Source organism: Cyphomyrmex costatus, unplaced genomic scaffold (genome assembly GCF_001594065.2).
Source record: "Cyphomyrmex costatus isolate MS0001 unplaced genomic scaffold, Ccosl1.0 scaffold1067, whole genome shotgun sequence".
In the NCBI taxonomy this organism is placed as follows: Eukaryota; Metazoa; Arthropoda; class Insecta; order Hymenoptera; family Formicidae; genus Cyphomyrmex; species Cyphomyrmex costatus.
In genome coordinates this window covers 29,490-38,966 of record NW_017275027.1, presented here as the reverse complement: position 1 = coordinate 38,966, position 9,477 = coordinate 29,490, and positions in this window count along the sequence as shown.

Here is a 9,477-nt window from a genome sequence, read left to right as displayed (position 1 = left end):
ACCAAGGTCTGTGCTTGTCCACTTCTCTCATCCAATGTGGGTTTTCTACCGACCAATAGTGCATGTTGCGAAGATTTACTTGTCCATTGTTTGTAAATGTAGCTTCGTCAGTAAATAAGATTTTAGTGGCAAACATATCATCTTCTTGTAGTCTTTGTAGTGCCCATTCACAGAATTGTACACGATTTTGAAAATCATTGCCATGTAATCTTGATGAAGTGAGATATGGAAGGGATGAAATTTGTTGGAATGTAGTATTAGCAAAACACTTCGTCGACTAATACCACTTTCACGTTCAAGCTGTCTTGTACTGATATGTGGATTTAGGGCTACAGCGGCTAAAATGTTCGTCGAATTTCCGTCGTCAGTTGCTTTCTTGATTCGTTTGCGTTTTTTATTATCCACACTTCCTGTTTCTTGAAAAGTTAGTACTATGTTTGAAAAAACAGAGAATGAGGGATGGATACGATCGGGAAATCTTTCAGTATACAAACGTACTGCTTCTATCATAATTTGGCGACATTCACCATAAACGAAAATCATGTCGACTTTTTTTCCGCTTTCGTATAACGCATTTTGCAAGATACGCACTTTGCAAGACACGCACTTTGATCGATAGATGAATTCAAACTGATGAAGTAAATATGAATAATGCTACGTGCGATTCAATTTAAACGGTATGTAAATATTTACATACGCTTGAACGATTAGCGGTATACCGGTAAACAAGAAGAGAAGACACGAAATTATTCGTCGATGTTCAGGGTCATCATTTTGAACACTTGTCGTAGCGGTAAGTACGTGAATAAGTAAATTAGACACGAAATTATTCGAAGAGTGCCTTAAAACAATTTATTTTCCATTACATTCCATTATTGACCTTGCGTAACCTTGAATGACCTTCAATTATAGATCATTGTATTCGTCTTGAGATGCTCTATCAGAATGTAAATAAAAAAATATGTCATTCCATTAAAAAAAAAAAATTTGACCTTTGCCTATCCTTTGCGCCTTCACCAAAAAAACAATTATTGACATCACATTATGTGCCCCTCGAAACCAAGCAACTTTTGTTTGACACTTTTTCTTCTATTGTCAAAAACAAGCGAGTTATTCAGGTGACCTGTTTTAAATGCCCCTCCCTGTATATGTATAAGAAAACAATCAATAGGAAATAATGCCTTTAACGGTCTAGCTAGATCTTAGATGCTTGTATAATTCCATGTGAATTTATATACTACGTATATATAGTTTGTTAAACCTCGCGCTAAAATAATATTTTGGTCTTGAAATGCAAACTCTATACTAAACTACCGTAGTAATATCATGAGTTAAATTGACTAACAATTTAAAAATTCGATGCTCTTTACTTAATATTTTACATAGAATTTTATTCAAATATCTAATATTCGGGTAGAAGCATTATTACCAAAAAATTGCTACTAGGAGTAATTATTTCGATAATATTCAAAGAAAATTATTTTCAAATCTATATTAAATTAAATTTTTTGATACTTCGACAAAACACTTCTTGCCGTATACCTTGAGGAAAAGTTATCCAAGAGGAACAATCCTCTTGCTGGAGTGCGCTTCTAACAATCATAACAGCAACTAATGAACGCCGTGTTCGCGTTTGACGCTAAATCTCGCCCGCGAGAACAAAAGTTGTAACATTAACATTACAATATAACCGCGCGTCCCTTCTCATTTATCGTCATGTTGTCAGTACGCGTGTTTGCATTTACTTTTTAAGTGGACAGCCGAAAGGGTGGACGGATAGCTGCCGCGAGGTTTATGGGTGAATTTCTCTATCAAGTTTAAAACGAGAGTGGACGAGTTTTGCCCTCCAATTACAAAGCGAACCCTGTCTCATCATGTATCTGGTATTGCACTGAAAATATTATATACACTATTGCGGTCTACACGATTAAGGAAGATCACGATCCATGCTCGGTTATTGACTCGAGTAAAGATGGGCAGTTACATATTACAATCCTTGTTATCGCAAATATAAGTATTAAACTTAATAAAATTGAGGTCACCAGAATTATGTCAAACGTGATAAGTATGAACTCAGATAACATGCATATTGTTGCATAAAATATCTAAAAAAAAATATTTTATAAATCTTATGCAACATGTATATATATATGTTATTTAGGAAGAGAAATTTTATGATATATTTTACAAATATGAGAGAGCATCTTTTTCTATCGCAATTTGTTTACGTATTTTCGCTATTTGTAAAAAATGAAAAAAAATTATGTTAAAAATAATACTTTTATTACATTTATATAATTATATTTATAAATTAAAGAAGAGATGCGTTTATGTAATTTGTAATTTTTTTTCATCACTCCATTATATTTACAATGTAAGTAGGGAATTGTATTTAATGATTAAAATATTAATTATGCGAGACACTTATGTATTAGGAAATGATTGCGATAAGGATACTAGCAGGTCCGTTCATTTTTAATTATTTAAATTAAGTGCTCACACAGTACTACGGAGAAATTAGCGGACCGTGATCTTCCTTAACGTACACTTTGCTCCAGATACGTGTGCATCCTCATGCCATATTCCGGTCGTATGCACATACAATACATATAAATTCCTAATCATATATGCATATATATATATTTCGTACGCGCGTGTACACCTATGTACATATAAATGAATGTAATTGCACAGAGAGACGCGTGCACATCGTAATATATAATAAATTTTTCTTTGGCACATCTCACCAGCTATTAGATTCGTACAATTACACTTGACTATAAAGTATGTGTATTCATATATTATAAATATACAAATACATGTATATATATATATATGTATATTTATATATCTATATATGTAATATATACTTATATATCTACTATATACGTAATGAATTTCTAATTTTCACCGAATACATACGTGTATGACGTCGGTCCAGATGCATTTAGTTTTGTCATAGATATCTTCGCATTTTTATAATGCGGACGTAATGTACGAAAAACTTAAATTTCGAGAACGTTTATTATTTCAAAATAAAACGCATTTAATCTCTAAATAATCTTAAGAAAGTTCAGGAGTTGTATCCGACCAGAACATAAAAGCGTGCTTCGTAGTTCCACTCTGACAAATTTATGAAAGTACCTACGTTATCAGTTATTACAACATACATTTAAAAAAAAGAGACACAGAGGGTTAAGCTTTAGGCTGCATTCGGGCAACGCGCTATTAGCGCCATTTGTGTGGTTCTTGTCTCACGTCTAATGGACGACAAAGATAAAATGAAACAAATAGCGCTAATAGCGTCTCCCCGAATCTAGCCTTAGAAAGTACTAACTTATAAGGTAAGGGTGCATCCATACCGACATTATTAATTCTGTTTCGCACAAACATCTCGTCAAAATATTAATACATATTTTATGTATATACTGTATTCACACACGCACGCACGCACGCACGCACGTCTATCTACATTTAAATGTACTTTCCGCATAATCAATTTTAGTGCGTTGTCTCTCTTGAACCTACCTATTTCTAAAAAATTATATAAGAGGAACGCGGTTAAAATTGTATTATCTATACATATATAAGTTTTAGGTATGCCGTTAAAACGTTAAGCGCCGAACGAAGAGCAGACTTGGCAGGCGCACGTATCTGCGTGGGAATCGCACTCTCTTGAGTTCGCAATGTTCTTCTAAACTCCAATGATTTCCTTAAACTTTTCATTTTTATAAAACTTTATCAATGATTTTTGAAAATAAATTATTAGAGGTACGTCGTTTCGTTAAAAGTTATGTAGAATCGAAATTTGCTACAGGAATCAAGCAAATGAGAATTTAAAAATCTGAAAACCGCGACTGATTCTGTCTTGTAATATCGCAAAAATTGTCAGAAAAATCGAGAAGAGAGAATTGCTATGTTATTCGATGAAAGAGCGCGACTCCATGGACCCATTCAAAAAATCTGGCGCGCAGTCGGAATTTAATCGTCGATTATAACTTTTTTTGTGTATGTTTGTTCTCTCTTTGTTTTTAAATACAATATATATCCACATGAACAAGGCACTCTCTGCTCGACAGAAGGGTTTTTCGCTGAATATCTCGTCCTCGCGCATCGAGTAAAAAGTTTTTACAGCCACATCGAGCTTTCGTTTCCATTTGGACCATCTTTTTTCTCGAAGACGTCGAGTAAAAAATGGTCGGGGTGTACTTTAGAATATTTCGATAGGAGTTTTCGCACGTTTCAGATTTCGTTCTATCGAAAACTTCAAAATTAGGCTCTAAACTGGACAGATCCTCTTCATAAAGCTATTTTTTTCTAGATCACACATTTTTCATTTTTTATATTAACTTTAATCTTCCTTTTCGTTTTCCAACAGTCGCAAAATCGAATTTCATTATACTTTCGAGAGGATGTAATTTTATTTTATCAATAAATGATTAGTAATATTATGTTATGTAATAGAGCGAAATGAAATGTGGCATCTGCTATTACCATGCAAATTTCAAATTTTTTCATTTTTGCTCTTTACTCACCACATTCTCTATGTATTCACAGTATCCAACATCACTGCCAAAAATTTGCAAAAATGCAGCATGGGTAATATGAAAGCTAAAAAGCCGTATTTAGTAGATGCCATCATTATATTCGCTTACACAAGGTAGAACTAGAACTTTTACTCTACTGTTCATATATACGATTAATTTTAACTAATTAAGAACTAATAGCGATAGTATACAAAGTCATCTTAAGACGAGCATCATATCAGAAAAATATCTATTTTTGAATTACGCAAATTCATTGAGACATTTTTTTACTAGGCGAATTATTGACGAGATCTTAATTATTAATTTTTTTTATTTTAGAAGCAACTCAAGAAAGAATGTTCGTACCGAATGAAGACGTAACTATTATTATGAATCACTCTATAAATTTAATCCTTTCAATACCTAGGCTTTATAATAGGGTTCTAATTTTATTCCGTTTTTCGGTGATACGTGTAAACATAAAATATTTATCCGTCTATATTCGCTTTCAGAAAAATGTTTATTTATAGGTAAACGTTTACACGTTTAATTAACATATCCGTTTATTAAAAACGTTTTTCTGAATATAAGTAATTTATTATTGGTTTAAACATTTATTATAAAAAAAACGTTAAAATATTCGATAAAACGTTTTTCATAGATGGATATGTTAAATATACAGATACATAAAATATATATGTACGTATATTTATAAATATACATTTACATGTATAATAGTTTAAAAAACTTTAAAATATTGCAATAATATCAAGTTAACGACTCTCACAATTAAAACAATAAAAAGTATAAAATAACCTATGTATTTGACATTATACATTGGTATGAAGGCTATAGAGTCATAGTGTTAGTTGTAATATAACTATACTTATTCAATCTAATTCGCAATCAATGATCGCAATCTATTCCGGACAACAGTTTCTTGCCATCTTCAGCGATGATACAAATACATGTTTCGATTGGAAAAATATATATCCAAGAATAAACACAACCCTCGGCCAATAAAGCACCTCGGCCTTCAGCTTCTTGGTTACTTCTTGGTCAATTTTTATAAAATTAAAAAAATTATTTTCTGATCCAATAAATACTTTAACCATATTGATAGTGTCATGTTCTTATGACTGTTGAATTTAAACTTTTTTTTAATTAATTCGATGTACTTCGATCACAAAAATAAGAATGATGTTTGTGAAAGAGGCTGCCTTTGATTCATGCATATATAAATATTTCTTGCGCTAATCTGAGGATTCAGACAACTATACCGTAACCAAGAAGCTGAAGGCCGAGGTGCTTTATTGGCCGAGGGTTGTGTTTATTCTTGGATATATATTTTTCCAATCGAAACATGTATTTGTATCATCGCTGAAGATGGCAAGAAACTGTTGTCCGGAATAGATTGCGATCATTGATTGCGAATTAGATTGAATAAGTATAGTTATATTACAACTAACACTATGACTCTATAGCCTTCATACCAATGTATAATATCAAATACATAGGTTATTTTATACTTTTTATTATTTTACATGTATATTTAGCATATCCATCTAAGAAAAACGCCTTTTCGAATTTTAACGTATTTTTTATAAAATTAAACATTTTTTTGCATTTTCTTATAGTTTAATCCGTTCACTTGAATTGTCCAGTTAGTTCAGTATACTACAGTAAGTGAACAAATAACATAAAAATAAAATATTCTAAAACGTAAATTCTAAGATAATTGAATAAAATGTGAGTTAAAATTTAACATATCGTAAATGTTAATTCTACTAAAAAAATATATGCGCTTCCATGGTTTGTTTACAAACTTATATTGTATGTGTAACCTCATTTTAACATATTCATCTTATGTTGAATTAACTCAAAAATAAAACATAATTATATTAGAATAAAATTAAATATTTTAACGAATTTGTTTGCTCGTAAACCCTTGTCTCTCTGTGCTATTAATTTTAAAACATAATTAATTTAATAATTAATTTTGTAAAACTCTCTTCAACTCATTCTTCGCAAATGTTAGAAAAAGAATAACTAATAAAACTGTTTGATATTTGGATCCTACGTTTTCCAAACGTGCGTTTAGTATATAGAATTAAGCTAGAAGATCAAGAAGATTCGCAACATAATGAATTCTCTTTTTTGAAGAAAAAGTTGTAAGAATATATGTACAGAGACATTTTTCCTCTTATTTTAAAAGTATAAACTTTAAACTTTATACGAAAACATGTTTACTCGTATAATTACCATGTGTATATTAGTTTATTGTAAATGTTTGTCCGAATGCACTGTTTTAATATTATTTTATATACATATTTTTTCCGTTTTTAATACACTCAAACGTTTTTTTTATACGTTTATACGAAACAAATTTTCGATTTTTTCAATCAGTCACACTCCAATAAAGGATAAACATTAAAATAATTAAAAATAAAAAATTAAAGAACTCTCAATATATAAAATATATTAAGAAGAAATAAAGGCTAATAAGAGTCATGCATCAGTATTAACAAAAAACAAGGTGAAACTGCAGAAAAGGGGAACAATCCTCGATACCTTGATCTTGACATATGTTGTCAAGGCATGACCCTGAGTAACTTCCCACAGGTTTTACTTGGCGGTCGTCCTCCGTTAAAAAGTTATTAACAAAAAAATTTCAAAACTAACGTATTATTTCTGCTATGCATGATAATAAGTACCATTCTACATCTTTCTCTGTTTAGAAATGTTAAACTTTCCACGCGAAGTAACTCTCACCTTCCTTCGTTATGTTCTTAGAAGTTGTAATTGTATACATTAGAATAGTCAAATTAATATAAAATTGGAAGTTCGTATGTATTAGTCAAAGTAATAAACAATAAAAGGTCCGTGTAAGAAAGCAATAGATAGTAATAAAATCTGTAAAGTGTCATTAACAAAAGAATAAAATGAAAATGAATGTTAGTTAGATTAATGTAATATGGGTAAAAGTACCGATTAGGGGACCCCCCCCCCAATGACCTTGATATATGTTGTCAAGATCACGACCCTGAGGAACCTCCAACAGGTTTTAGTCGTCGCTCGTCCTTCGTTAAAAAGTTATTAACAATCATAGCTTTTAAATTAACGTATGATATACATGTATGATTTTAAATATTATTCTACACCTTTCCCTGTTCACGAACGTTAAACTTTCCACGCGAAGTAACTTTCACCCCCCTCCCCTGTCTGCAAAGAGGCCACACGTCTTCCATGATTGTACTGTTGCCATGATTGTACTGTTGGGGGAGATCTCTACCGACGGTCCCCCCCCCCCCCCCCCCCGTGTGCGTGTGTACCGTGGCTACTTTCTATTTTATTCCCACCTCTACACTGCGAAGGAGCTCACAACTACCAAATCGTTTTACAGTATTTGCGTGAATGCAGTAGGTTTGGCCCCCCAGTGTCGAATTTTAAATACATTCACGGTAAAAATGCTATCATACAAAAATAAATCACACATTCACGCGCGCGCGCACACACACACGCACGCACACACACACACACATGGAGGGTGCAAGGGGGCGGACCCATGGCCTGCCCTCCTCCCACACCCGCCCCGTGGGTAAAGGTCTCCCTCAACAGTACAATCATGGAAGACGTGTGGCCTCTTTGCAGCGGGGGAAGGTGGGGTGAAAGTTACTTCGCGTGGAAAGTTTAACGTTTCTGAACAGAGAAAGGTGTAGAATAGAATATAATACATTTATAGTAGAACTTAATATAATACATTTATAGCAGAAATAATACGTTTATCTTAAAACTATGATTGTTAATAACTTTTTAACGAAGGACGAGCAACGGCTAAAATCTGTTGGAGGTTACTCAGGGTCACGACCTTGACAACATATGTCAAGGTCAAAGTCATTGGAGGGGGATCCCCTAATCGGTACTTTTACTTGTAATATGTAGTGTATATAATTTGTACCTTAAACGTAAATGTTCCACAATTCAAAGAGAAGGCGTGATTTAAATTCATTTTTAATCTTACTGATTCAATTGAGCAAGTATGCAACTCATAGCATGTGATTCCGGCAACTTCTGATTGTATAATGTCAGAAAAGAAAACATAAACTCATGACAGACAATCGAAAGGGACAAGGGTAGAGTGTATTAGGAAGGAGAAAGAGAATGTATGATATTGGAATATATTTCAGGCAAAGACTCATTGTCATTTTGTTTGTTAACTTAAAAAAATGTTTATAGCGTCAATTAAATTATTTTGTTGAAACTTAGGATGGCATAAGCGTACTATTTTATCAACAACACTATAGCAGGGAATGGGAAGTTACTTATTAAAAGTAACTAGTTACAGTTACTCGTTACCGAGTAAAAGAAGTAACGAGTTACCGTTACAGTTATCACTTTTTAAAAGTAACTCGATTACAGTTACCGTTATTTTCTTAAAATCAATCTAAAAATGTACTTTTGCAGCGTTTTTTGTTTAAATGTTAATTAAAATAATATAATATATAGCATGTATAACACTGACACTATGTATAGGAATTTTTTTATACTTTACAGAAAACTAGAAGATTATATAGGATTGTATAGAACTATCTGAATCACAATATAAGTTAGAAATTAAAAAGAAAATTAAGAAATACACATAATTTCTTTATTATAATACAGCTATATTTTTATTTAATCTATACTTTTTGCTGTAAATAAAATATTTTGATAGAAAGAAAATTATATCACTATAGTTAAAACACAGAAATGTACAGAGTAAAGCTTTGTACACAGCTCAATTAGAACAAAATATGTACGATATTTAGATTAAGGTAAACTAAATATAGCTTTTGCTCTTGTATTAAATAAAAACATTCAATGTTCTACAATCACATTTATAGCTGTCGTAATTAATAACAATTATGTTATATGTATAACAGAATAATGTATCCAATCGAAATGCACAGTA